This window comes from Chamaea fasciata, unplaced genomic scaffold, assembly GCF_029207755.1.
Source record: "Chamaea fasciata isolate MVZ Bird 193981 ecotype frontalis unplaced genomic scaffold, bChaFas1.0.hap1 SCAF_5, whole genome shotgun sequence".
In the NCBI taxonomy this organism is placed as follows: Eukaryota; Metazoa; Chordata; class Aves; order Passeriformes; family Sylviidae; genus Chamaea; species Chamaea fasciata.
Genome location: NW_027094090.1, coordinates 54,209,083 through 54,236,408, shown reverse-complemented (window position 1 = coordinate 54,236,408; position 27,326 = coordinate 54,209,083). Strand labels below are relative to the sequence as shown.

The 27,326-nt window shown below is 48.3% G+C and overlaps 1 protein-coding gene across 10 annotated transcripts in view; it reads right to left on the bottom strand.

Moving 5' to 3' along the window:
- Positions 1–24,511, bottom strand: part of PPFIBP1 (PPFIA binding protein 1) — a 101,091-nt gene extending 76,580 nt beyond the window's left edge. For 6 of the 10 annotated variants that reach the window (XM_066183724.1, XM_066183726.1, XM_066183725.1 and 3 more), the window contains exon 1: positions 24,418–24,510. The gene's annotated coding sequence lies outside the window, so the exon portion shown is untranslated. Of the gene's footprint in view, positions 1–24,417 lie in introns of all 10 variants that reach the window. The other 4 variants (XM_066183727.1, XM_066183733.1, XM_066183729.1 and 1 more) reach the window with 2 other exon arrangements.
- Between the last annotated feature and the right edge of the window lie 2,815 nt (positions 24,512–27,326).

The following is a 27,326-nucleotide window of genomic DNA, read 5'->3' as shown; positions in this document are numbered from 1 at the left end:
GTGACCCAACCAGCTGATAGCTCACACGTGTCCTACCACAAAACAGCACTTTTGAACAATGTACATGCACAGAAGTCACTGAAACAACAAAGCAGCACTGGAGGATACAGACAACATAGCCAATCACCACAGAAAAGAAACACTTTCTGGAAGCATAATACAATATTCTGAATAATCTCATGAGTCAGAGATGAATAACACAAGATAGACCACTCAATGAAGTACTTGTAAGACCAGCAGCAAGAACAAACTGACGAAGGTTTAAATAAAAGCTTTCAAATCACTAACTTATCAGATATTAAGTGAAATGAGACATGATTTACCCAAAGAAAAAATATGACTAATCTATGACTAATTTTATATTAATCACTGTGTCCATCTCTGAATTGGAGTGCCACTGCATGAAGTTTCTGTCAGCTAGTGCTTTGTTTTAATTCTACAAGCCAAAGCCAAAGCAACAGATTATGCAGTTCATCATCTGTGAAAATGCAGATGTTAGTTGATGGAAGATGCAGAACTGTCTGAAAAGCATGGAAGACTACTTCATTAATTTAACTGAAGATCTCATGCCCCAAAACCCATGTCATTGAAACAGGGTGATGATAAGTCTGTGGAATCAGATATGAGAGAATGACAGATCTGAGAGCACCAAGTGCTGGTGCTGTCAGTGTTCTCCCCTCACAGTTGTGTCACGTTTGCTGACACTGAGGTGACTAAAGCCACGGATCCTGTTAATCAGACAGCAACCTGAAGAATGCAGAAGGCACAAGAGTTCTGTTAGAGGAGACTGCTTTTTCTTTAGGGCAAGATATCACAGTGATGCACTACTATCACTAAATGAACACAGAAAGATTATCAAAGTGCTTTCTCTCTCAGATACCAGTTTGGTTTTATTCTACTACATATGCAAAAAAGCCAGGAAAAGGCTCCATGTCCCTCATCCCTTCAAACCTGTCACACTCCAAAAAATGCAAAAGGCACTGCTCTATCAGTGGTGTTCATCTCCTAAACCTCACTGGTGCTGCCACACTGTTTTCTGTCCTCCTTCCCAACTCTGCTCAAAACAAGCACAAGATATCCCTTGACAAAAAGGCATCAGGGTCTCACATGAGGTTCCCCATAACAGTTTCCAGGAACATGACTGCCCTTCAATTACTCTTAATTGTTCTGGGCATCCTTCACATTCTCAGCAATACTTTGACAATCCTCAGAGGAACTTAAACAACTCCAATCACCACAAACTTACAGAATCCTGTTATTGAGGCACACACAGCCCAACTCTCTGTTTCCAGAGCTGGGAAGTGAGGAGGAAGCTTTGCAAGAAGCAAAACCCAAAAGCGCTTACCAAGAAAAGGAACAAAATAACATCTTTTTGCTGCTGTCAAGAGGAGGCAGCCAAAGAATTAGAGTTGAAAATCCTAGAAATTAGGATCAACTTAACTAGATGTTTTGCCAGCTTCACAAAGAAGTTTTATACATGTATTTTGCTTTCTCTCCATGCAGACACTTGGGTTGTTTCAGCCATTTTAAGTCGGTTACATGCTGACACACATGCACACAACAGGATTCAGCTGCTGTGCCTTCATATGCAGTGTAAATGATCCTGAAAATACCATTTCTACTAATCACATTGTTCCACACGGTTTTAAAGCACATGACTGCAGAATAAAACCCTCAGTACATATTTCTGGCCTGGATTTTTTAAGAAATTAAGCTTATGTGGTGATAGTGTTGTTTGTCAGTCCTCAACCTTTTAAATTTACAACTTGCTTGTCAATTTTGACCACATTTGGCAGAAGGCAAAGAGATCCAAACAGGTATCGCATTCCTATACCTTTGGGGGAAATTATTATGCAGGTCGAGGAGACACATCCAAATCAGCCTCTCACAGGATCATATTCTGCTGCAGGAACTCGGCAATTCCCTCCTTTGGCTGGCCCAGCAGCTGCTCCATCAGCAACCTCAGGGCATGTCCCATGGCCACCAGTGGCAAATATAGTTAGTCTCACTTCCTAATTTTATTCAGGGATCTGCTTTATAACTAACCTATTACCATACTTTAGTTAAGGAACAAACCAGTTGTTGCCACCAGTATGAAAAACCATTTCACTAACAATTAGAGAGCATTACTCTCAGAGGAAACACTTCATTAGCTTTCAGTCTACCCTTTTTAAAGAGGTCAGTGTCTTGCAACAACAGAAAAAGCAGCTTTTCTCTCAGAGAAAATAGCAAGGAGGCAGTTCATGACACAGAAAATATGCAGGCAGAGTACAAGACTCAGGGGCTAAACAAGATGCAAAATCATGTTCCACTTCCAGACCAGCACTCAAGTGCAGACCAATTATACAGCAAGTTAAAAAGTCACCAGCAGCAGCTTCCCCCCAAGCTCTCCAGAGTCATAATATGCAAAACCACATCCACCACTTGACAGAGGGCACTTTAGCCAGCCTCCAGACAGGAGGACAGACACAACAGCTCCACTGCTCTTGCAAAGACCCCAGGTCAAGAGCAACACGTGTCCTGATGGAAGCATGGTGAAAATGCTGGTCCTGCCAGGAGCACGGATGTGTCCTGTGATGAGAGGATCTCTCTCCAGTTGGGATAGCCTAGCTCCTCTTATTAATAGTAGCTGCCGGCATCCACAGCCCAGGGCTCTGAGCCAAGCACTGCCGTCTGGAGCAAGGTGGTGAGGTTTATGGAAAAGAGCTTCCAAACACTGGGGCTGGGAACAAGACAGGGCCCAGGCAAAAAAGTAAAGTTACCCCGCAAAAACAATAAGCCTTAAATCACAATGAATTTCAACCAACAAAATTAATTGTACCACATCCTGAAACAGTGTCAGATGCAGATATCAAGGCCAGGCTACACAGGGCTCTGAGCAACCTGGGATAGGGAGAGGTGTCCCTGCCCACAGCAGGGGCTTAGAACTGGATGATCTTTGAGGTCTCTTCAAACCCAAACCAGTCTCTGATTGTATATCTGACCCCAGAGAGCAGCATCTTCACCTATGAGCTTTCCACTCAACTCAGTCCAGTAAACTCTCCTACTTCATCCACCCAGTTTTCACTCTCATGGAAGAACAACCCCTAGCCACCATGGCAGCCAAGCAGTGAGAGCCACTTTCATATTTCACATGAAATATGGATAAATAAATATTTCATACTTAACTGGTTGGTTTGTTTTGTGGAAGAGCAGTTGTTGGTATTTTTAAGGAAAGAGGTGAACTTTGCTTCGACTCCAAAATGAAAGGCCAGCTGAAAGAACTACTTAGAAGACGCTGAGGGTAAACAAGTGCACCATCAAGTATTTGTTGTGTTATATCACCTAATAACCATCTTTCCCACAGGGAAGAGCTAATATTAGAAGCAGGATATGTCCCACACAAGGATGCTTCTATTAAACATCCTACAAACAGATGTTCCTAAAATCCAACAATTCAGCCAAACAGATTTTTAACTGCTGTGTAAAATTTGGGAGACAGCAAAAAAGACTTCCATCACTTAAACTGATTATTTTCCACCAGGGAAACTGGGGAAGGAACCATCTTCAGGAGAGGTAGTGGAGCACAGAGAGATCCATCCCCTGTGCAGAAGGGCTGGGTGAAACCCAAGCCTCCCACTGGAAGGCTGCAGGGTCTTATTCCTTTGAGCCATACCCAGGAGCACGTGCTGCTGTCCCATGGAGGGAATGGTAGAAGCAACAGAGACAGGAGAAGGTTTTTCCAAGAGGTCTTTTCAGGGAAAGTCACCACCACATCTCTCATCTCCAGCAATCCAAACCCACCATCATTGCTGGGCACAGTCGTTTAGTCTCATTAGAGACCCCTCCACACAAAACATGAGAGACTTATTCAATGATGGAGCTTCTGTCTCAGTTCCTTTGGTCCTGAAATTTCCTCTAAGAATCTTATAAACCTATGAGGGAAGAAAATAGCCTTCCATACCTGATCACATAGTAAAACATAGTTCCTGCTTTATCTACAGGGCAAGTCACCGCTTGCAAAAACATTGCAAAAACTTTGATTTCTATGAAACACCTGAGCTGCTGAGCGGCAACACAACCTTCACTTCCCATACATTCCTTGTTTACTATCCTTAGGTACCTAGCATCTCTCTGACCCAGCAAAGACAAGGTCTAGGAGACACTGAACTGGCACCGTCCTCTAAATCTGGGGCTCTGCAGGTCAAGACCAGCATAAGAGAGGACCGCACCAATGCAGTGCTCTACAGAGGGTGGTACTGATGAACCAGGAGAACACAAGAAATAAAGCGCAGGGAAGAGAAGAACAAACTGGGAAGATCTGTATGAGCTGTGTGTGCAGCACTCCACAACTTGACACATGGCTTCTTCTGCCGAGAAGGCATCTCAAGCACAGGGCTCGTAACATGCAACACCACACTGTTTTCTAATTCAGGATTTCCCCCTGCTCTTCATGCAAGCTGGGGACCGGCAGGCTGAGAGATCACCTCCTGCAAGATGGAATTACTGAAAGAGCTTCCCGCAGGTCCTCATTAAACCCCAGTAATCCTCGCAGACATGGCAGCAATGGTGATAATGCATTTCCCCTCTCTGCTTGCATCACTGATTATTACTCATTAGGGCACTTATAATCTTTATATAGAGTTCTTTTATGTAGCCTAATTTGCTAAGAAGTAATCACTCTCCTCCTCCCCTGGTAATACAAAAGAGGGCTGTGAAGTGATTTCATTTGCTGTTTATTCCAAGGCTCTCCTTCCCAGAAGTTTCTTTCAGATGTTCAGTCTGAAGCCAGAACCATTTGATCATTAAAAAACGTCTGAGACAAACCTTACTTTTTACACAGTTTTGTGTGGAAAAGATGAGTAATTTAGGAAGCTTTACATCTCTGAGTTTACTCTGAGTTGCTTGCCAAAAGAAATCCATGAACTTCCTTCTTAAAAAAAAAAAATCCACCACTGCAGCATTAAAGAATTCGACTCTCCACACAGAGCAGGGTAAATGGAGTTTGCCTAATGCTCAGAATGAGCACAGGACAGGAGAGCAGGACAGACACCTGTACCACACACAGCAGGAGAGTAAGGCACTTTGTGTGTCTGCCCAGAGCTGTGGCTCCAGAATTACTGTCTGGTGATCACACTACAGCATGCTCTGGCTTCAGGTTCAGGGCTCTGGTGCCAACCCACTCAGGAGCTCCAGCGCATCTCTTGACCTCATTGTTCCAGGCTTCCCTCAGGGAAAGCAACAAAAGACAGCCTAAACCGAGCTGCTATTCTGTGCTTAGACTCCAGTCCTGTGCGTGCAATCCAGACTTTAAAGACTATAGCTTTTGCAACAGTTCTGGACAATAAATATGCTGGATGCTGAAAAGGTCACTGCTGAAATAATCACTGTCTTGCACTAACTACCACTCCCTACAAGTCAGTTGAAAACAAAGAATACAGATTTGTATCCAGCCTTCCCTGTAATCCAAGAGTGTTCATGACAGATGATTTTGCTTCTGGATGAGTCCAAGTCCTTGCTGAACCCTCAAAATTTCCGTAAACACTCACCAAGGAAGAGAAAATGAATGACTGATTGCAGCACCTCATGACACACAAACCTCAAAGCTTTAGCTGTTTAAAACCACCCACGCCAAGCAAAGGAATAGGCTGTAGTTACAAACGGCAAACAGCAAAAACAGTACTATTTAAGACAAATGGAAAAAAGTGTTTTTTTAAGAGTAGAACAATTCAGGCAGTTGATATTTGCAAAAACCTCCTTCTACATGCCTCTATCCTTCTGTTTCCAAACAGTCTTTCAATACTGAAATGAATTTTATGTAATTACTAGGTACTGAGAAATTTAATTGTACTGTATTAACAATAGAGGTTTTGACTTCCTATCCAAAGGCTCTACCACTTTTAATTAAAACTTGTACATTGTAACCTTGTTAAGCCTATGCAAATCCACCACTGTGAAGTTGGCTGTAATAAATCCAGAGGTGATACTGGAGCCACCATACAAGAATGCTGATACTGAGTTTAAAATAAGCTTTGTTAGTACAGATAAAACCAAACAAACACACCAGAGTGCAGGATATGGTTTTGAAGACTGAACTTTGCACAATCCATCCTCAGTGTGTTTTCAAAAGGTCAGTGAGCCACTGCAAGTCTCCTCAACTCCTTTTTCAAGCTGAACAATAGAGTTTTCCATCAGATTTGCAGGAGATTGAGGATTGCAGCTGATTTCCCATGGCAGCCATCCAAACCACAGGATCCAAGTGAGGCATGACCTGATAGCACTGTAAAGTCAAGGAGGGAAGAGAGCATTGAACAAGATAAGCAGGAGAGTCTGCTAACCCAGGCCAACACTGATCATTCTCTCTGTCTCAGCCTAAAGGAACCAGGTTTGATTCAAAGGGCACTTTATACAAAGTTATAGCACTGACTTACTGGAGCACCACCTAAATATCCATCTCCTCAAGCCAAGGCTGGATTAGTCCCAGGGAGCCAAATTCTTATGCTCACACTTGCATGACATGAAAGCAGAAGGAGAAGGTGCCAGGGCAGAGCTAAACCAATTTTTACTGTTTTTCAAGTCCTTTCACGTCAGTCACAAATCCTTTATAGTCGGCGTTGTGAAGACACAGTCTAGTCCCAAACCCTGAGGGAGAACGATCCAGACATGCGTGTGCCCACTGACTCAGCAGCTGGAGGTCTCTGCTCCCCAAACTGCTGCAATTATTGCCAAGATGATGTGAAGGGGCAGGGTGGGGTGGGAAAAGGAAAGAAGGTGGCTGTGTGGCCACCTGAGAGCCATCCCCAAGGATGCTGCCCTTAACCTGGGCTGCAAGGAGAGGTTATCCCCAGGGCCCACAGCCCTCCTGCTCCAGACTGCCTGGCCAGGGGGAAGAAGGGCTGTGCTGCAGGCAGGCACATCTGGCAGGCAGCTCCAGTGGGGTGAGATTGTTCTGGGACAGATGGGGCAGCAGGGAACTCTGCTGCAACCCCTCACCAGTTGCCCCCTCTGCTTTTGCTCAATCTAACTTTGATGGAACTGATCATTTGGATAAGGGCAGATATCAAAGTAAATTTAAAGCCCCACACAGCACTATAGTTGCACTGGCTAAGAACCAATTTTGGCAAAGCATGGGGCTTTCCGGAAAGCAGAGCCAGGAAAATGACACGTAAAGGGCCATGTGATTGTTCCCATTGATCCTTCTCAGTAGCCATTTCATTACATCACTATTTTCCTAACTAATAAAGGTCAAACTATAATTTTTGTTATTTCAGATTTATAGTTTCTCTTAAATTAAAGGTATTCTTAAGCCAGGAAGAAGCAAAAAGGAGATTTATTTGCCCTACAGATATCACAGCAAACTTAGTTCAGAATTAAAAAAAAAAAGGAAACCACTATTTCCCCAGCCTCCTTAAAAAGGGAGAGAACAGTGAACAAGAAGCCAAGATTATTAGCAGGCAGAAGAAGAAAAAGAACCAAAACAAAACAACAAATTGAAGAAAAAGAGCAATAGGAGCCTTTGTTCCCAGGAAATCCTTTTCAAGAATTGAGGAGATTCCAAGCGCTGCAGCTGTACTTCCTGTGACCTGCAGCTTTCAGTTCAGGAACACTAGGAGAGTCCCAGCCTGGGGACAGCTGGGTACAGCCATGCTACACACACAGAGAGCTCAGCACAGGAACCCCTCACCCCAACTGAGACATCCTGGGCTGCAGGGGCAGGGAACCACGCTTTGGAGCTGCCCTGAAAAGGGGACCTGCTCAAGTCACACGTGGTAGCAGGACTCTCTCAGGACTCAGAGCTGGAGTCCTCAGCCTGGAGAAAAGACAGCTCCAGGGAGACCTTAAGGCACCTTCTGGGACTACAAGGGAGCTGGAGAGAGGGACTTTTGATAAGGGACACTGACAGGGCAAGGGGGAATGGCTTTAAACTGAAAGAGTATGGGGTTACATAGGAAATTAGGAAAAAAATCTTCCCTGTGAGAGTGCTGAGGCCCTGGCACAGGTTGCCCAGAGAAGCTGTGGCTGCCCCATCCCTGGAACTGTCCAAAGCCAAGCTGGAAGGGGCTTGGAGCAACCTGGGATACTGGAAGGTGTCCACTTAGCAGGAGGACTGGTAGTGGGTGATGTTTAAGGTCCCTTCTAACCCAGGCCATTCTATGACTCCTTTAGAGCAGAGTCAGCAGCAACAGGACAAAGCAAAGCTCTTGAACACACACAGTTAATAAAACACCACCTGGATACAAACACACACCAACCTTGCTCCCAGGGTTGGGCACTTGTAAGAGACATAACACTGAAAGTGATAAATTCAATTCACAATGAGCCACGCTGCATCAGCAGGCTTCTTGCAAGGAAAAGCATTTGGAAATTATACAAGCAGCTATCCACACAGTACACTTTATAAAGCGCACACAGCCCCAGGAACATCACTTGATGTATTACTGATAGGCAGAGCCACTTGTGAGGCCAGACGGACTTTGAACAGCAGTGCAGCAGGAGGGGAGAGTACAGGCAAAGGGAACAACAGAACAGGAATGCTAAACTGCTGCAGGACTTAGATAAACAGACTGATTACCAGAGAGTTTGTCTATATTGAAGAATTAACTCCAGCACTGTCCCTGACTTGCTCTCCCATCTACATCTTGAATTCGAGCACAACACAAAACTTCAACTGGCAGAAGACACAGGCAAATGTTTGATTAAGCACATTTAAGCAGTAAATAAGCACCACTGCAGGCAACCAACACTCAGGGACCCCAAAGCTCTTTAAGTATTCCCCACTATTTTCAACACAACTCCATCATACCCTGTGGATAAACTCGGAATGCAACATAACATTTGTATATTTATTTTTATATATTTGTTTTAACAGTTTAGTATATAATTACAGTAGAGCTTTCAGACCCCTTGGCATCCTTAAAAGCACAGCGACTGCTATCCAGAGCAGCATCCTTCCTTCAAAGGATGCCCGAGATCGCTCAAGTTTGACTCATTTGAGAGGGGCCAGCTCCACTGGGACACACAGCTGAGAACACCACGGGAAGAGTGGCCAGACAATCGTTCAGCATTTCAGGCACACAAGCCCCTCACTGCTGGGAGGAGTCAAGTTCAATATATGTGGGCGAGATCGCTCGAGCTTAACTGGATTCTGAAGGACATCAGCATGAAAAACATGGGAGGAGAGGCCGCTGGTCCCTGAGGAACAGGAAGAAGAGGCAACGGTTATGCTTGCCTATAGCAAGGAGGCATTTCATCCCAGCTGAGATCCCTTGAGCTGGAACCCAGCCAGAAAGCCCAAATAACAGCCCTTCTGCTCACAAAACCACCCCTGAATCTTGATTGCTCACAAGCTGTCTGGGACACAGTTTTAAACTCATTTAAAATACAATGAAGGGAAAATTTCCTGCTTCTCATCACTCAGAGAAGATATTAAACCAATGTTTTCTTCATTCCCACTTTGCCTGGGTTTCATTACTCATTTTGTAGCTTTCTTCAAAACTGGCAAATTTTAAAGTACGGGGGGTTTATGTATCATTTTTTTAATTTGTCCCTGCACAGGACGCCATTGGAAGTATGCAATATTCAAGCATTGCATATGGAAAGATAAGAAGTTTTTGCTTTTACCTTGATTAAGCATTTGCTTTGTTTCTTTAAATCACCTAGCTTGTGTCTTTTACAGGAAATTAAATTAACACAAAGTATCTTTTAATAGTCATAAGAGCTTTCCAGCAATTCAATTTGCAAAATGACAGACTAGCATTCTGCATCACAGTAAGCAGTTTATCAAGCTGTTCTGACAGCAGACCTTGTTCAAAGCCTTGTCCAGAAATGTAACACTACCTCCTACTATTCCAGGCGTGCAGTCAATGACAGAAAACAGTTATGAAGACACAGCCAAGCACAGGCACTCTCTTCCCAGCATTAAAATCTGGAAGTATCTCTCCCTACCAGCTATGACCCAGCTAAGCTGCAGCCGGGATCAGCCCTGTGAAGACAAGTTAATACCGACCTGCTTTATTCTGTTTTCCTGAAAACGAAGCCAGCTCTGCACTGCCGGAGGCCCCAGCCTTGCGTAGGAGGGAGCCTGGCAGTTCCACTCCCAAAACCTGCACGAGGTCTCGGCAGGGACTCCTTGGCACAGGTCAGCTCAAAGGATGCACACATGCGAGGGAGAGATGCAAGGAAAGACAGCATCAAGGTACAGAAAGGACTCGAGGCCACAAAGCAGCTCAGGGGCAAAGGCTGCTACGCGTGTGTGAGGAATTGCCCCTACCAAACCCATGAAACGCGGCCAGGGCCAGCAGCCTGAATGAGAGGAAAGGCCTTGCTGTGACACACTGACCTCTTCATGTGCCACTTGACTGGCAGTGCCTCCCAAAAAGTATTGCCCCTGCTCAGAGAAGACTTCTGTCTGCCCTCATACAGCACAAAGGCTTCAGAAAGCCAGACAAAAGCCCTGATAGCAGGAAAGCAGTGAAAACAAGGAAGGCAACTTATTCCAGCCTCAAAGGCAGTGAGAGGTGGAGTTAGGAGCTCAGTCTGGCCCCGTCCACACAGCAGCAGCTCCAGCATGAATACAGCCGACTTTTCTGCAAACGCTGAGACATGGAGCATACTCCAAACAAGTAATCCTCAGGGCAGAAAAAAACCAAAGATGCATCAAGTGAGACTTCTGGGACAACTACTTTCACTCCTGGGTTCATGGGCTTTAACCTATTTTTAGTAAGCTGCCTTTGCAGATGCCAAAATAACATCTCTTCCCCTCTGTACATACACAGGTGGACATGAATCTCCACAGCCTGGCCAGCAGCATCTGCATTCAACTTGACAGATGCAAATTGCAATAAAAAGTCTAGAGGGGAAGCCTCTTCTTTGGAATTCCAAACACAAGCAGTTACTATGGTCCAAGTGCTGAGCCTACAGCCCACGGGAAGGAGGGACCCACAAGCACAGAGTTACAGAGTTCCTTCCTTGCCACCAGCAGTATTTCCTTGATCCTTTACTCCTAAGCAGTGTTGAAAGAGATCAACATATATGACTTAAAGACTGTAATACAGAATTGCTCCTTTTCTACAGGCTCTGTTTGCACACAGGATCACAGCCAAGACACATCACAGTGTCCCACTCAGAAGCTGCCTCTCCTCGGCCATCAGACTCTGCAGAAAGGCCACAGGTCTATTTACAGCCACCAGACCAACACAAGTTCTGTGTGGGCAGGAGAAGCAGGTCTTCCCCTTGGAGAAGCACTGCTGCATTCCTGGGGGGCCTGCAGTTTCAAACTCCTTGGCAGCATCCAGCCCTCCCCACTCTCAGCCCTACAAGAAGCAGGTGGCACTGCCAACCCTCCAGAGGAGCACAGTTCAAGGCCAGAACAAACTCATCTGCAAAATTACACTGGTCCATCTCTTTCCTCCACTGCTCCCAGCACACCTTCCTGAGCAGGCACATCTTTGTACACTTTTTGTTCTTTAAGAGGCCTAAAAACCTCATTGGGAGAAATTTGTCCACTCCAAAGACACGAGCCAGCAAAGCCCCTTGCCTCTAGGAGCTGTCTCTGGCTCCATCCAGGGAAAATCATTCCAGTCTACGACGGTTCCTTAATGCCACCACTGCTGAGAGGCCAAAAACAGCCTCACACCAGTGCTTGGAAAAGGGGGCAAGGGCCAGAGCCAGTCCCTGCAACACACTTTCCCACTGCCCTGGGGAATGCCAAGCTTCCCATTGAAGATCTGGCCATTAATCAACCTCCAGCATTTCCTGAGCCCCACCAGAGGCTCTGCAACAAGAACAGGGCTGTCATCCACTCACTGGAAAGCTGCCCTGTCCAGACTGCTCTCCCCTGCCTTCCACATCCCTGCCACATGCTCCACGGCTGTGGAGCACCAGGAGGAAGCCGGCATACAGACTGGCATACAAAATCCCATCATGCAGGCAAAAGCAGCTCCAGTTTGGCCCACATTAGCAGGACACACAACCTGACCTCTCCCTCCTCCACACAGAGGAGTTTGCAGGTCCACAGATTCACCGTGAGCAGCCCCATAGATTTATAGTTACTTTAGTTCATCTCCAGCACTCCTCTGCCTCCCTGGACCCACACTCCCCTCCCAGAAATCTGCCTCACCTCCCACGAACGCCTACAGAGTGAGCTTGGTGTACTGGCCTGTCTCAAAACCTCATCAGGCCTCAAACAGGGACAGCAAACTTCTAGAGGAGGATTCCCGTTTCATTTTTCATAGTCTCAAAGCTATGCAGCGTGTTGAGTCTGTGCTGTTACCTCCTGCTTATCAGGGAATGACTAACAGTTTAATTTGGATTAATTTCATGGATGGCTTCTACCAGACCCCACAGAACCTCTGGCTGCCCTCATCCTTCTGCGTAAACATCAACAAAATCCAGGCATGAGGACCTAGATACCAGAGGAAAATGTCTGCCTCAAAACTTTGCAGCACAGGCAAGACAGGAAGGATTGAAGGAAGGACACCACAAATTACAGCACTCTGAATTTCCCTGTGCGCCTGTGGGAAGTCAGGGACATGCACTGAGAGGATGGACACTACAGCAGGTGGCACTGCCAACTCCAAAAGCCAGCAGGGCTCCCTGCTGTGAAGCTCTCACCCCTCCAACAAACCCAGCCCAGTCCCCCTACAGTCCCTGGGGGACCTGTTTCCTTGCCCCTCACTTCCATGCCCAAGGACTTCAGCAGCAGAAACCCCACCACCCCTTCCATACCAGGGTGTCCTCCTCCCTTCCCCAGCCATCCCCCTAACAGCCTGCCCAGACAAAAGGGACATCAGCAAAGGCATCTCCATTTAGACCATCACTGGGTCTCCATCCCCAACCACCTCTCTCTTCCAAAAACACATGGCAAGTCAAGCAATGCAAAGTGGAGCTCTGACTAGAAGCACAAATGGTACTTTCATTGGCTCTAGCAGGTATTTAATGAAAAGCTGTCCTATTTCTCACTCTGCTTACAGCAAGTAACACCTCACCCACAAATGGCTCCACATCTCAGGGCAAAGAGACTACAAAGTCAGGCTCAGAGGGAAGGTAGTAAGATCCAATTCCTTCCTTTTAACACAAACAGAAACAGACCCCCTGTTTTGCACCTAAATGCAACTCTGCAGGAGCTCCATGAACACAGCTGGATCAGAGGAATGGAAATGTACCTCCTCACCATGTGCAAGCGCAAAGCCAGGCCTAATTACCACAGCCACAGGAAAATTATATAGAACATTTTTAGTAAGAAGAGAAATTAACTGCAATATCACAGCCAAATTCCAATTTAGCATCAGCAGTCCAGCTGGATACACCATCCTAAACAACTGGGTAGCTGATCCCAAACTACCACATGTGCTGTAGCTTCCCTATCCCTTTTAGTCACAGAATGAGCTGAGTAGGGAGGGACCCACAAGGATCATCGAAGTCCAATTCCAGGTCTGCACAGGATGGCCCTAAGAATCCTTCTCTGCACCTGAAGTTGTCCAAACACTCCTGGAGCTCTGGCAGCCTTGGGGCTGTGACCATCCCCTGGGGAGCCTGTTCAGTGCCCCACCACCCTCTGGGGGAAGAACCTTTTCCTGATATCCACCCTAACCCTCCCTGACACAGCTCCAGCCGTTCCCTCAGGCCCTGTCCCTGGTCACACAGCAGAGCTCAGGGCCTGCCCCTCCTCCTCCCCTCATGAGGAAGCTGCAGAACTGCTGTGAGCTCTGACCTCAGTTTCCTCTTCTCCAGCTGAACAGACCAAGTGCCCTCAGCTGCTTCTCATGTGGCTTCACCTCCAGGCCCTTCACCATCTCCATGTCTCTCCTTTGGACATTCTCTGAGAGCTTCACATCCTTCTTATCCTGTGGCTCTCAAAACTGCAGAGTCCTTCCCCTCTGAGAGCGGCACAGAGATACACCAGTACATCAAGGCAAGCGCCTACAGAAACAACCCTTGTTTCAACTCCTGCGTTTCCAAGAGCTCCACAATCAGCTCAGCCCTGTCTAAACAGGGCAGGCCCAACTCTGCTGCCTGTTCTTCTGCTGCCATGCCCCAGAGTGAGGCACGCACACACGCCAGGCACAACACCTCTGTTCTGACAACTGCATTTCCACACCAGTGCCAGGTTCCACCAGGAGCAAAATGATTTCCTAGGACAGCACAGGACAGAGTGTGAAACGGCTTCTCTGCTCAGAAACACAACAGGGAGGGACATCTGTTGCAAGAAGGCCAAACACACAGCAACTACAGTTTTCGTTCATCATATCTCTGTGGTATTTTCACTGGTGAATGAATAGATCATAATTTATAGCAAAAGCAAGATTTCCAGTTGGAGGTTATTTACTTTCACCTCAATCACAGCAGCCCTGGCAAGCCAGATGATGTACAAGCCAAGCAGCAAGTGCTTGCATGCTGGGAACTGTTCAAACAGGAATAATTCAATCTTTTTGTAGTCTCACCCCGGCTAATTTGCCACAAGCTGTCTCTTTTCAGATGCTACATGAAACACGAGTAAAAAACGAAGCTGGATTAGGCTGGTCCATTTACAATCAGTTCATCTACAGAGAGTTCAGGTCAGTTCGTTTTCTATGTAAAACAAATTCATTTTTTCAGCTTCACAGAGTTTAAGGAACAAAAATTTATTGCAGTGACCAAACATTGCTCACCCGACAGGCGTGCAGCGATTACTTAACTAATGCAAACGATTTTCAGTCTGCATGCAAGGAATGCATGGGCTAATTCCAGGGCACTCTCTTCCACCAGCATTTTACAAGTACTTTTTAGGTAGCTATGGAGACGTTACAGCCTTTTTCATTTTGCTGTCATAACTAGACAGCTATTGATTTCTTTGCAAAATTCCTTGGAAGAGTGGAGAAGGGAGGGGGACCTTCAAGCACTGTGAGGTTTGAGAGCAACAAGCTGAAGAAAACGGAACAGATTTCAGATGGAGACATCAGCACGAAGGTTCCTTGCAAAATACAGCCTTGAACCTGGTCCTGCTTTGGTACTTATGTAAAAAAGGAGGTAAACATACACACACGTAACAGGGATTGTCTTCCAACAAGCTCCACAAGGAAAAATATTTCCAGCTACCACTGCCATCATGCTGCACAAAAGGAGGCCCTACCCAAGGCTAGATTGTGGTTTTGCTCCAACACAAATCTCTCTGGAGGCATGGGAGCCTCCATCCTCGCAGTCATGCTGGGCTACAAGATGTTTCCCTCTCCCTCTGAGCAGGTTACATGGAGGTCTCATCCCTGACACGCCTTGCAGGTGATCAGTGCCTCCTCTCCACCCCCACCAGGCATTTCAGATTTGTCATGGACAGGATGGACAGGTCTGCATTTCACTCTCCTTCCAACAACAGCCCAAGAGCTGTCTGTGAGCTCAGCACTGCTGGTCCTCAGTGGCTGATTCTGCCCAAAATGATGCAGAGAGGAATGCCTTTCACCCTGTTGACCCTTTCAGATAAATCATTCCTGATATGCAGATTCAGGACCGCACACCATGACAAGAGAGTCTGAAACATGAGATTTCGACCTGGAAAACTCTGTGTCACACAGATAAGGATGTGCAATTAATCATGGATTTAGATCTTGTTCAGAAACTCCCACAGTAATGAGAACAACAGCTCAGGCTCTGAACAGATACTTCCCTTTGGATAAAACAGAAAGGAAAGCCTGTTCAACCAAAACATTTTTCTTAAATTCACCTTAGACCCAGCCACAACAATGGAGCCAGAACCTGCAGGATTATCTCTACCACAAGCTGCAGGAAGTTTACCAGCACCACCCTGAAAACAAATCTCAATCTTCTCATCTCCACGCTGCGTTTACAGCCTCATGACTGCTCACCAAAAGGACACTCTCAAGCTCTACTGCAAATAGAAAGAGAGCAAGGTGCTGCTGCTGCAGAACAAACCTATGACTGCTCTGTCCACCCAATGCCCATCCAGATATGCAGCCACACCTTCAATGCTGCTTTTTTAACTCTTGCGAGGGCTTGAAAGGGGTGAAGAATTAATCATCCTCTAAGTCCCCCAAGAAGCTGGCTGAGGACAGGCAATGCCATGGGGAAGTCCCAGGACTCAGCCCATCAGGCAGCCAGCTGGTCCCAGATGTTTCCACCAGGCAAACACCACCAGCAGCATCCCAGCATTGGAGCAGTATGACAAATCTGGTCCCACTACCCAACAGCTGCCAGCAGCAAGCCATGAGATTGCAGTGTCCCCACACCATGGGGCACAGTCCCAGCCTCAGACACTGCTGCTGGATGGCTGCATGCCTCCCCCAGGGCACGGGGGAGGGAGGGAGGCACATCTGCACCCCAAACCCAGCTGCAGTCCTCCCACTCACCGAGAGCAGGGCACAGACCTCCCTAGGATCCCTCACCAACACAGGCTCCAGTCCTTTGAAGGAGGGGGGCAGGGAGTGGTGCAACTCCCCCACAGCATCCAAATTCCTGCTGCATATCCTAAAGATATTCCAGAAAATACAGTTCTGTCCAGCACCATCAGAGATTGCAGCAGCCCTGCCCAGCACAGGAGGTCCAACACGAGCTCCACCATGAGTGTGGACACCTCTGAGAAATTGCTTTTGGTTAGGACCTGTTAGTTACATGTTTCACATCCAAGAGAAGATGGACACCAAGCCAAGTCACTATATGCTTCTTCTGGAGGAGAAGAAAACAAACAAAACATCAAACAAAATATTGTGTGATATAGAAAAAAAAAATCTGGCCTTTCTTTATAAAAATACAAAAACCAAATTCTTAGAGCCAATTTAAGCTCAGGCAAGAAATATAAATATGCATTTCTGAACTTTCCCCTGTGATGTTTCCTTTACAAACATAACAAATTAAAAGTGCTGTCACAAATTAAACCAGCTTTGGTTAAGTGGAGGGGAAAAAAATGCTGATGGCTCTAAGATCCAACTGACAAGCCTTTTCAAGTCCGCTCTGATGCAAAACCAACTTCCCAGGGACTTAAATTAAGAGTAAAGAAATATTTTCCTTGGCTTAATCCTGGTTTGGAAGCAGGACAGAGGATACTACAACAAAGCCAGCACCTGAACCCACTAGGAGTCACCCAGCTGCCACAAGCCTTTCCTGGAGATCAGCTGCTCAACACACCCACCCCTTTATCAGCAAGACCCTTTTGCACTGTGCCCACAGCTGTGGGCAGCAATGGGGAACACTCAGTGTGCCCTGGCTGCTCCAACACATCCTCCCCTCCCTCTCTGTAGGCCACTAAGGTAATGACACTGCCTATGATGCACATCCAGGTCCAGGAGAACAGACATTTGAACTTGGATCTTGAGGGAAGTCACCAAGAATGGCTACTTCAGCCTCCAGCTGCAACATGGAGGTCCCCCCTCGCAGCACAGAGGTCCCCAGGGTGTAGATCACACAACAGATCTGTCAGCTGTGGGATGGAGCACCTTGCTTTTCCTGGGGAGGGTAAAATTTCTGTCTGGTTCTTTCAAAGGGAGCTCTGCACATCATCCCCCACCACTGAACAAAAGTCTAACAGATAATTCCAGTGCACAAGGGAGAGCAGAAGTTTGAGCGTCATGGCCATCAAACCACCACTTCCCACGTGTTTTCCAGCTTGGAATGCAGGTTCCAGCACCAGGAATGTTCCCTGTTCCTACACAGCCACAGCCTCACCCACAGCCCAGCCCTTGCCTGCCTCAGCATCCTGCATGCAGCAGCTCTTAGAGACAGCACACTCCCCCTAAGGCTGGGGATGGACAAAGATGAATCCATCCTACTTTTAGCACAGGTCCAAAACCTAAACCAGGAGAACAGAGGAGATGGATACTTTGAAGACACAAGAAAATGTTCCAAAATCATGCAAAACACAACCACACAGCTGACATCTATTACTATCTGCTCACCCTCACACTGAGAAGATCCCAAGGCATTTGCTCCCTTTCCCTGTCTCCACAGCACTTCTTCCATAGGAGCAGCCCACCTGAACCAAGCCTAACAGAGACCAGACTCTGACAGTCTCCATATGGCCGGAGGGATTTTTACCAACCTATGGCAGCTGTGTAAGGACACAGCAAAGCTGTGCAGAACCCAAGATCACAAGGGCTACAACCACATGAGATCATAACAATTTCCAGAAACACACCAACAGCTCAAGGTGTTTTCACAAAAAAGATACTCTTCTCACCTGCTCTTCAAGACAGACATTTAATTAGCAGCACTACACGCTGCAGAACCATAACTTGATCCTATAGACATCTTAACATGCCAACCTCACAACACCCAAAACCATGGGGACCAGGCTCCAAACAGGATGCAGGACCTTCTCCCCATCCCTTACACTCTGCATGACCTGGGCTAGTCTAAATAGCTAACTTCCTTCAACAGTGCTCACACCTTTTCCATGTTTCACAAAGGCTGTATTTCTGTCAGAACTTCTTACCTGGCTGTAGCTAGTACACACACTTTAGAGAGAGTACACACACTTTAGAGAGAAAATGTGAAGTCAAGACTCTGCAGAACAGCCTTTCTCTGTCTGGACTCTTTGGACAGACTCAGCCCACGAACCACAAAGCTGCGGGAGAACCAGACCCCCATGGCCACGCCTGCTGACAGAGCAGATGGACAGCTGTGTGCACAGCTGCCACAGAACCAAGGAAAGGAACTGCCCTCCCTTGTCCTCAAAACAGATCCTGGTGTTGATTGGGTAAATGCATGTGTGTTCTTGTTTCTGTCCTCCATACAGAGCACAACAAGGGAATCATTTGAGAATGAGGCAGCTGGAGGGTTGGTTGTTTGGCAGTTTGTATATTTAGTTATTTTACTGTTATTTTTCTGTTACCAATCATAAATTGTTTGTGTTGTGTCTCTCTTCACAACCACTGCAGTGCCCATGAACTATCTGGGGTTAATTCTACACTGACATAAAATACACTCTGATTTTCCGTGTGCTTTTGCTTCAGAACTGATCAGTCTGAGACAAGGTGGGGAAGACCAGACCATTATAATTTCCTCTTATTTTGATGCATCTGTCACAAAGCACGAACGCAAAGTTCTCCCAAATCCATCACGTTTGGAGCCATGAGAACTGTTGGATTTAAAAAATGCTGATTCACACTAGCGCTTATCAGATTTTTTCCATCTGTGACACAATTTGACAGCTGTCTGGCAGCACAGAGTTCTCCACTTTGGACCTCAGATGCTGCAGCAGCTGGCTCAAGTCTCAGCCTTCAGTTCTCCACTAACATTTAGGGAAAAGCCTATAAAGACAGATGCAAGTGCAATCTAACTTTTGCATCAGGACACCTGAGCTTGGAGCCTTCTGTGCACAGGTACCATCTGGCATTTTTTATTCATGAAAAAGTTACAACACTGTGCCTGCTGGAACAGGGATTACCATCAAAATGTATGCCAAGGGCTGCCTTAAAGTCACTGGGTTTGTTACTTTTATCTCCCCTGAAACACCACAAGCCAGAGACTGCTGAAGTGGCCTCTGATGCCGTTCTTGACACAACTTGCACTGCTTAATGATGCAAAGGCACAGCAGGGAACAGGAGCATCCTCACCTCACCAAAAACAATTCCTCCCAGCCAGCACCTCTACTGAGGAACACTCTCCTGAAGTATCAGCTCTGTCAGCACAAAGGGACCGAGCACTCCAGGGCAAGAGCTAACAGGACTCACAGCCAGCAGATATGTTAGTTTGACAAGGCTGGACTACACAGCCCAATCTCTCCCTCCCAAGTTCTCTACCTGCATCGCTCCAGGCTGGGGCAGAATGGCTGGAAAGTGCCCAGGAGAAAAGGACATGGAGTGCTGGTTGGCAGTGGCTGAACGTGACCCAACACCTGCCCAGGTGGGCAAGAAGGCCAAGGGCTCCTGGCCTGGGTCACCAGGGGAGTGGCCAGCAGGACCAGGGCAGGGACTGGCCCCCTGTCGTGGGCACTGCTGAGGCCTCACCCCGAGTGCTGTGTCCAGTTCTGGGCCTGGCACTGCAGGATGGACATTGAGGGGCTGGAGAGTGTGCAGGGAAGGGAACGGAGCTGGGCAAGGGGCTGGAGCACAAGTCTGATGAAGGGAAGCTGAGGGAGCTGTGGGAGCTCAGCCTGGAGAAAAGGAGGCTCAGGGGGACCTTCTGGCTCTGCACAGCTCCCTGACAGGAGGGTGAAGCCAGGGGAATTCAGGCTCTGCTCCCAGGGAACAAGAGACAGGACAAGAGGGAGTAGCCTCAAGCTGTCCCAGAGGAGGTTCAGGTTGGCCATCAGGAGGAATTTCTTCATGGAAAGGATGCTCAGGCATTGGAGGGGGCTTCCCAGGGAGGTTTGGTGTCCTCATCCCTGGAGGTGTCCAAGCAAGGACTGGACGTGGCACTCAGTGCTCTGGGCTGGGTGACAAGGTGGGGATTGGTCCAAGGTTGGGCTCACTGACCTTGGAGGTCTTTTCCAACCTAACACATGCTGTGATTCCATGATTAATGATAAAGATGACCCAGGCAGGGGCAGGGAACCGGAAGGCTTTACTGACAATGGGCTGCAAAACCTGCATCTAAATATAGTTCCACTGAGGAAAGAAATCAGCTTTTTACACAATTGGTTTATCCTGGCCTTTTAACAGAAACAGAAGGACAGCCAATGGAAAAAGGAGAAAACTTCAACCCAGCACACTTTCCTCGTGCACTGCAGAAGTCACAGAGGAAAAGTGCTCTGGAAACTAAAGAACACCAGGAAATTATATGTGCCCATAGCAAGAGCAACACACAGCACAGGCAAGCAACTGTGAATCCAGTGTGATGACTGAATTATTAATTGAAAATTCCACCCTTTAAGCCCAAATAAAGTACTATTTTGGCAGCAAGCACTAGTAGAAAAGTAACTAACAGGCACTGTCTTCAGTATGAGCTGAGTCAACACCCAGGTCAATTTGTGAGAGAGAGGAGGGGGAATAAAAAGGAGAGAATAGAAAAATGCATCATTCCCTACATCTCAAGGTATGATCCCAGCTGAGCACCCTCCCGAGGGAGATCCAAGGCAAAGATCTCACCAGAGACCCACTGAGAAATGTCAGGACATATAGTGATCTCTGCTGAAGGTGCCTCAAATTGGAAACACACAACAAGTGCAGGTAACAAACTCATGGTAAGAGAAACACTGACCTCTAAGACGACCAAGATTTCATTTTGGAGTAGATGCTGACTTTTCCAAACACAGAGCAAGAGATGTAATCTCTGAGGAATACCACAGAGCCTTTTCTGCGTGATGAAAAGGTTAATGCTTGCAAGCCAAACATCACCAAAGAACTACCTTTTCTGAAGCTGTCATTAAATGACCACCCTGTCTTCACTCAACCACGGTGGGAATTTATAGTAAATGCCAAAAAAAATGTGGGCATAAACATCAGCAGTAAGCATGAGGCAAGGAAACAGTTCACCTCTCCTGGGCTGGATTCAAAAGCAAAGTCACTAATGGGATGACTAATGGGATGACTAATGGGATCTCACAATTACTAATGGGGGAAGGGGTTCACTATTCAGCGTAAGTACAGGAAGGTATTAAGTAGTTTTATTTATGAAGGTATTAAGTGTTTTTACACATCCTTAATGCACAGCTGCATGCACACGTTCCACACAAGAAAAATGAACACAACAAAACTTGCCTGAACCTTCCAATAAACCTGTTCCTTGCTTTTGTAAGTTTAGAGATGTGGTTTGGCCAGGCAGAAATAGGTCAGATCATAACTGCCCACTTTAAAGCAGACACATAACTTCAGTTTTGCTTTGAAGCCCTGACAATCACCAAGGGAAAAATGAGAAGAAGCTGTCTCGGATTTACCAACTTAACCTGCACATCACCATTTAGCAGCAGAGGCAAAAGTTACCAGCACCTCGAGGAAAGGCATGCAAATTGAGCAGAGGGACAGGGGCTTTACTGACCACACCTAACACCACAAGATGTTTTATCACCCCCTGAAATCCTGGGCTCTTACTTTCTCTATTGAAAACTACTGCAAAACAGCAGACTCCCAGGTCAGAGGCATTTGGGGGGTTTTGCACCCCTTTTGAACCACCTCAGGAGTCAAGGATATGCTTTTGGAACATCTGTACCAGATTTGGGATCTGGTCCCCTCTCCGTGCTCCCTCCTCTCTTCCCAGAAAACCACATACAAAGCACAACCAAGAAAATCAGTCAGTTCCTCAAAGGAGTTTACAGCAACTCCCTTGTGTTCAGCAAGCCAAAGGCCTGCTTTGATGCAATCACACCACGACAAGAAAGTGACTAAACCTTCGCTGGTTTCAAAGCTCTGCAGGGGAAGGATTTCCACTTCACTGAGAGTGTTCCTTTAAGTGGGGAAAGAACCATCAGAGAACTCCCACTTGGATGGATCAAAGCGACTAAAGCTCCTAAAGGACACTGCACCCAGCACCTCAGCACACACAGCCCTGCCCGTCCTCAGGCCAGCCTGACCTGGCAGTGAGCAGTGACCACACTTTGTCCTGCTCATCACCAGGGACCAATGGCACCAGACAGGCCGGCAGCACCACCCGGGAATCTCGGTCTCCTGGGAATGGCTCATTTCAGGAATGTTAACAATCATCCTCCTGTTGCCACGGGTCACAGGCAAAGCCTCCCCATGCACCTGCACAGACATTTTCAGTGACACCCCTCTTCTTCCTGCAACGTGTGTCACACTGCACTGGCAGCACAACCCAAAAGGAAACAGGGCTCACATCTAAGTGGGAAAGAAGATGAAATTCACCACGGTTCCCTGCCCCATGGGACATCCTTGGTTCCAGGGTACTCCACCCTGTGTGTCAGGGACAAGCAGGAACGTTACTCACCGAGTTTCCTCCAGAGCCTGGACCTGCTGCAGACACACGGGCACAGGACAAACCAACTTCAACATTCCTCAGCACAACTCTTACACCCAGATGCAGCAAATGGATGAACTCCCAGGGCTCAAGGCAGGAGATGGGCTGCCCAAGAGGGAACCTGCTCCTCAGGAGCCCCCTCACAGCCAGGCAAACAGGTGGGGCCCCCGCTGCCTCCAGGGAGGAGAGAAACACCAGCTTCACACCCCTGGCATGAGAACATCAATCCTCATGTGTGAGCACCACAGCACACCACGGACAGTCACTGGCACTGCCAGGAGCCGATCTCTGATCCAGCTTCTCAAGGAGCTCTGCTAAAAGCCAAACTCCACTGGGATGGCTACTAAACTGATCGAGGGAGTGCTCTGGCTCCTCAGTTCTTAGTGAGAGCACCAGTTTTACTGAAACCTCTACTTACATAAATGTAAATCCTCAAGATACAGCTGCTCTCTTTAACAGAGGCAGTAAATCCTCTGTAATAGAGGCAGGCTGACACTCTGGGACATCTTCCTCCCCAAAGCTCCACGGTGTAAGCATGGAGAATATTCCCATCCCGTGACCCATTTCTGCTGTTTACTTTTGGGAATGCGGCGACACTTGTATTGCTCAACGTGCTGCCAGCGCAACGCACACAGAGCCTACACACGGTGCTGCCGGTACCGGCTCTGCTCGGGTCACAGTAAGGAGAGCCAGCAGAGCCTCCGAAGGCTCAGGCTCAGCCAAGCCCAGCCTGAAACTCTCCTTGTGCTCCTCACTCACACGAGGGAGCGCACACGTGTTACGCCAGAGCCAAGCGTTTAACACCAAAGCTTCCCTTCCCCCCAGACACAGCCACGGAGGTGTAAAGCACCTTTTTACAGCTCCAGCGGCACCCCAGCCCCGGTGCGAGCGGGCACGGCTATTTCAGCTGTTAGAAGTCACGGCTCGAGCAGAAACAGACCTCGACAAAATAATTACAGGATGTAAGAACCCCAGGCCTTAAATCAAACCACATTTGTTAGCTCTAGATAAAACTCATAACTGCAGTTTCACAGCACCAGTGCCTGAAGCGTCCTACGAGAGTCTGGAAAGATTAAACCGGAGACCGTCAAGCTCTCCCCAAAACCTCCCGAAAAGTTACGTCAAGTCCAGCACAGAAACAAGGCACAGAAGGTCGGGAGTGCCGAAAGCGCTGGGACACGGCTCGGGGACAGGGACACGCAGGGGGAGAGAGCCTGGCGATATGTGGCGGGGCACGGGGAAAGGGACACGAAGCGGGGACAGAGGCTGGCGGGATGTGGCGGGGCACGGGGAAAGGGACACGAAGCAGGGACAGAGGCTGGCGGGATGTGGCGGGGCACGGGGACAGGGACACGCAGGGAGACAGAGGCTGGCGGGATGTGGCGGGGCAGCTCCCCCGCCGCCGCCCGCTCCGGGCACACGCGGCGCTCCCGTCCCCGGGCCCGGGGCGGCTCCGGCCCCGCTGCCGGGGGCCCCGGGCCATGGCGGCGGCAGAGGAGGAGCCGCCGGGGCAGGGCACGGCGGGGCTCATCCCGCCGGGACACGAAGTTGCCGCAGTGGGCTCCGAGCGGTCTCGGAGCGGCTCCCGGGAACTTCCCTTACCTGCGGCCGAACCGCGCAGAGCCCTCCCGGGGCGGCCGCGCCTCCGCCGGCTCCGGGCAGCCCCCGCCGCCGTCCCGCCCGCGCCGCTCCGCTGGGTGCCCGCCCCGCTGCTCTCGGTGCCCGCCCCGTTCCGCCCCGCTCCGCCCGCGGCCCCGGGACCGGCCCCGAGCCGCCGCTCTGCCCCGCCCGGCCGAGGCACCGCCCGCCGCCGCTGCCGGGGCCGGGGCCGGCCATGAGGGAGACGGCGTGGGGTGGTGCGAGCCGCCGGGTTCCCCATGCCCCTCACGGGCAATCGCAGCATCGCTGAGGCTGGAAGAGACCTCAGAGATCATCGAGTGCAGCCCGTGACTGAGCACCACGGCGCGAACCTCACCCTGGTACCAAGTGGCGCGTCCAGGCTTAAAACCCCCTCAGGAGCCGTGACTCCGCCACCTCCCTGGGAACAGCCCGGGGTGCCCTGCCCGGGACCCGGCCTTCCTTGCCCTCCTCGGGGGCCCGACGAATGTCCCCGGTCTGCGCCGCGCTGAAGCAGCCCGAGATCCCCCCGAATCGCTCCTCGGCAAGGGAAGGGGTCCGGCCGCGGCCGCCGAGCAGCGAGCCCGGTGCTGCTGCTGGCAGGAGGCAGCAGCCCTGCGGCGGAGCACCGCGGCGCTGAGTGACACCCTGGGTAAATCTGCAGGGCACCCATGCCAGCGGTTTGCCTCAGCGCCGAGGGTAAACGGTGCAGGTTTTAATGCAGTGATCCTTGCTACATTCACACGAGCTTTACTCTCTCATCTGTACAGTGTGAGGGACTCTGCACGCCATCAACAGGCTCGCAGCCACGCCAAGAACCAGCCTTTGCTTTACCAGCTCCATGGCAGACAGGCCTGAGATGCTGCTCTTTCAGGAGTGGAGCCACACAAATAACAGACCAAGGGGTTCAGCCAAGTAACTCTTAGTTTTGTTTGGAGTTGACTCAAAGCTCTTCCTCCCATCCCTTCTCCAAGAGCTGGGTTAGAGAAAACTTTCATGTTTTGTTCATGGAAAAGACAATTCTTGTCCCCTGTTTTTGACCATAACATGCAAAAAAAAGTGGACGTTTCCATTCAAAATGAAAAAAAGTATTGGTGACATGTTGAAAGCAAAGCTTTTTAATTCCCAACAAAAATGGGAAGGTATCATTTGCTTTTTAAGCACAGTTTGCAAAGAGGACAAGTGATCCAAAACACTTTTTTTTTTCTGGCAAGTTATCAGCCATCACGTTGGCTACACGGCCCCAGTGTGTCTCAGATTTAACAGCAGGAGTGAGTTTTAGACTATGAGAAAATGAAGGCAGTTTAAAAATGCCTGGGTTCCTTTGGTGTCTTCTATTTCTAGTACCTCTGTTTCAAGACTTTGGTGCCTGCCCATGGTTCTGATGCTCTGCTGTTGGTCTTTTTGCCCATTTTCCTCCAATCTTCATCAGTTCTCCAGCAAATGTTACCAGTTTGCTGTCAGCTGATGGGTGAGTGCTGATCACACTCCAGGTCACACCAGGCTGAATCACGGGGATCCTGCTCCAGCACTCCATCCTTCCTGAAATGTCTGGACTTGGACTTGCCCAAAAACAAGCACTCGGAACGAATATGCATCCACTGTTCTTCAGCCTTTGTTTTTTGAATTGAATTTTCTGTTGATTGTGGGTTTTGCACTTCAAATTTTTAATTCAAAGAGTGAAGATTTTTATTAAAAAACCTAATGCAGAAGGGCTTCATTTGTCAGGATGGTGTGAGAGAGACCTCTGAAAACAAATCTTAGCAGACAGAACATTTCAAACAACTGTATGGATTCTTTCATCAAAGAAAATACCTTTGCAAGTTAAGACAAATCTCTGATAAGGCTTTCTGGTGTGCTTATCTCTCATCTCCCAGAATAGCTTAGCCCTTTTTGCTCCAGGCTGGTTTACAAGGAATGGTTGATTTTCTCCATCTTTGTGAAAATGCAGCAGCCTCTGAGCAGGCAAACAATTTGCTGGTCCCTCCTTGTGAAGGTTACAAGGAGTAAGAGCATTTTCCAGCATTCTTCACTCCTTGAGGAGGTGAAGGAAAAGAGCTTTTCCCTCACTTTGCACTGGGAGCACGCACTGTCTCCGTGGTTACAAATCAATAAATGGCATTAAGCCCAGTATTTCAAGAGCTGTCAGAGGCATTTTGAAGGAGCAGTATGCACTTTCTTACAGGATTTTCTTTGGGCAATACTTCCCATCTCCCACACACTCACAGCATGGTACAGCCAGGAGTAGTGTCCTAGTGCAGTTAATTTTCAGCTGGGTCAGTGGGGTGAGCAGATGAGCTCCAAGATCCCTGGCAGAAAGCAAGTGATTTTAAGAAAAAATTCTTCCCTATCAGGGTGGTGAGGTCCTGGCAGAGGGTGCCCAGAGCAGCTGTGGCTGCCCTATCCCTGGAAGTGTCCAAGGCCAGGCTGGACAAGGCTCAGAGCAACCTGGGATAGTGGAAGGTGTCCCTGCCCATGGCAGGGGGTGGGAACTGGATGATCTTTGAGGTCCCTTCCAATCCAACTCATGCTGCAATTCTATGATTTAATCAATGCTAGCTCACAGAAAAGGCACTGAAACACAATAACAAGCCATGTACATCACAGCCAATTCTTAACATTTTTTTTGTAAATAAATTCAGCACTTTGTTGGGCCTCAAAGGTTTTCCTCTAGACCAAACCCATTCCCCAAAACATGATAGCTGAAAGAGCTGGGGGATCTCTTTCCCAAAGAACAATGATTCCCCACCCAGGCTAGGCACGACTTTCATTACAGGACAGCTCAGAAAGTGGACTCAGTGAATCCCTCTTCTTATTCCCAGCTGGGTATTAACTCTGCAGCTGAGACAGGGAGTTTTCAGGTCAGGGCTCCATCACCGACTCTCCTGGCACAG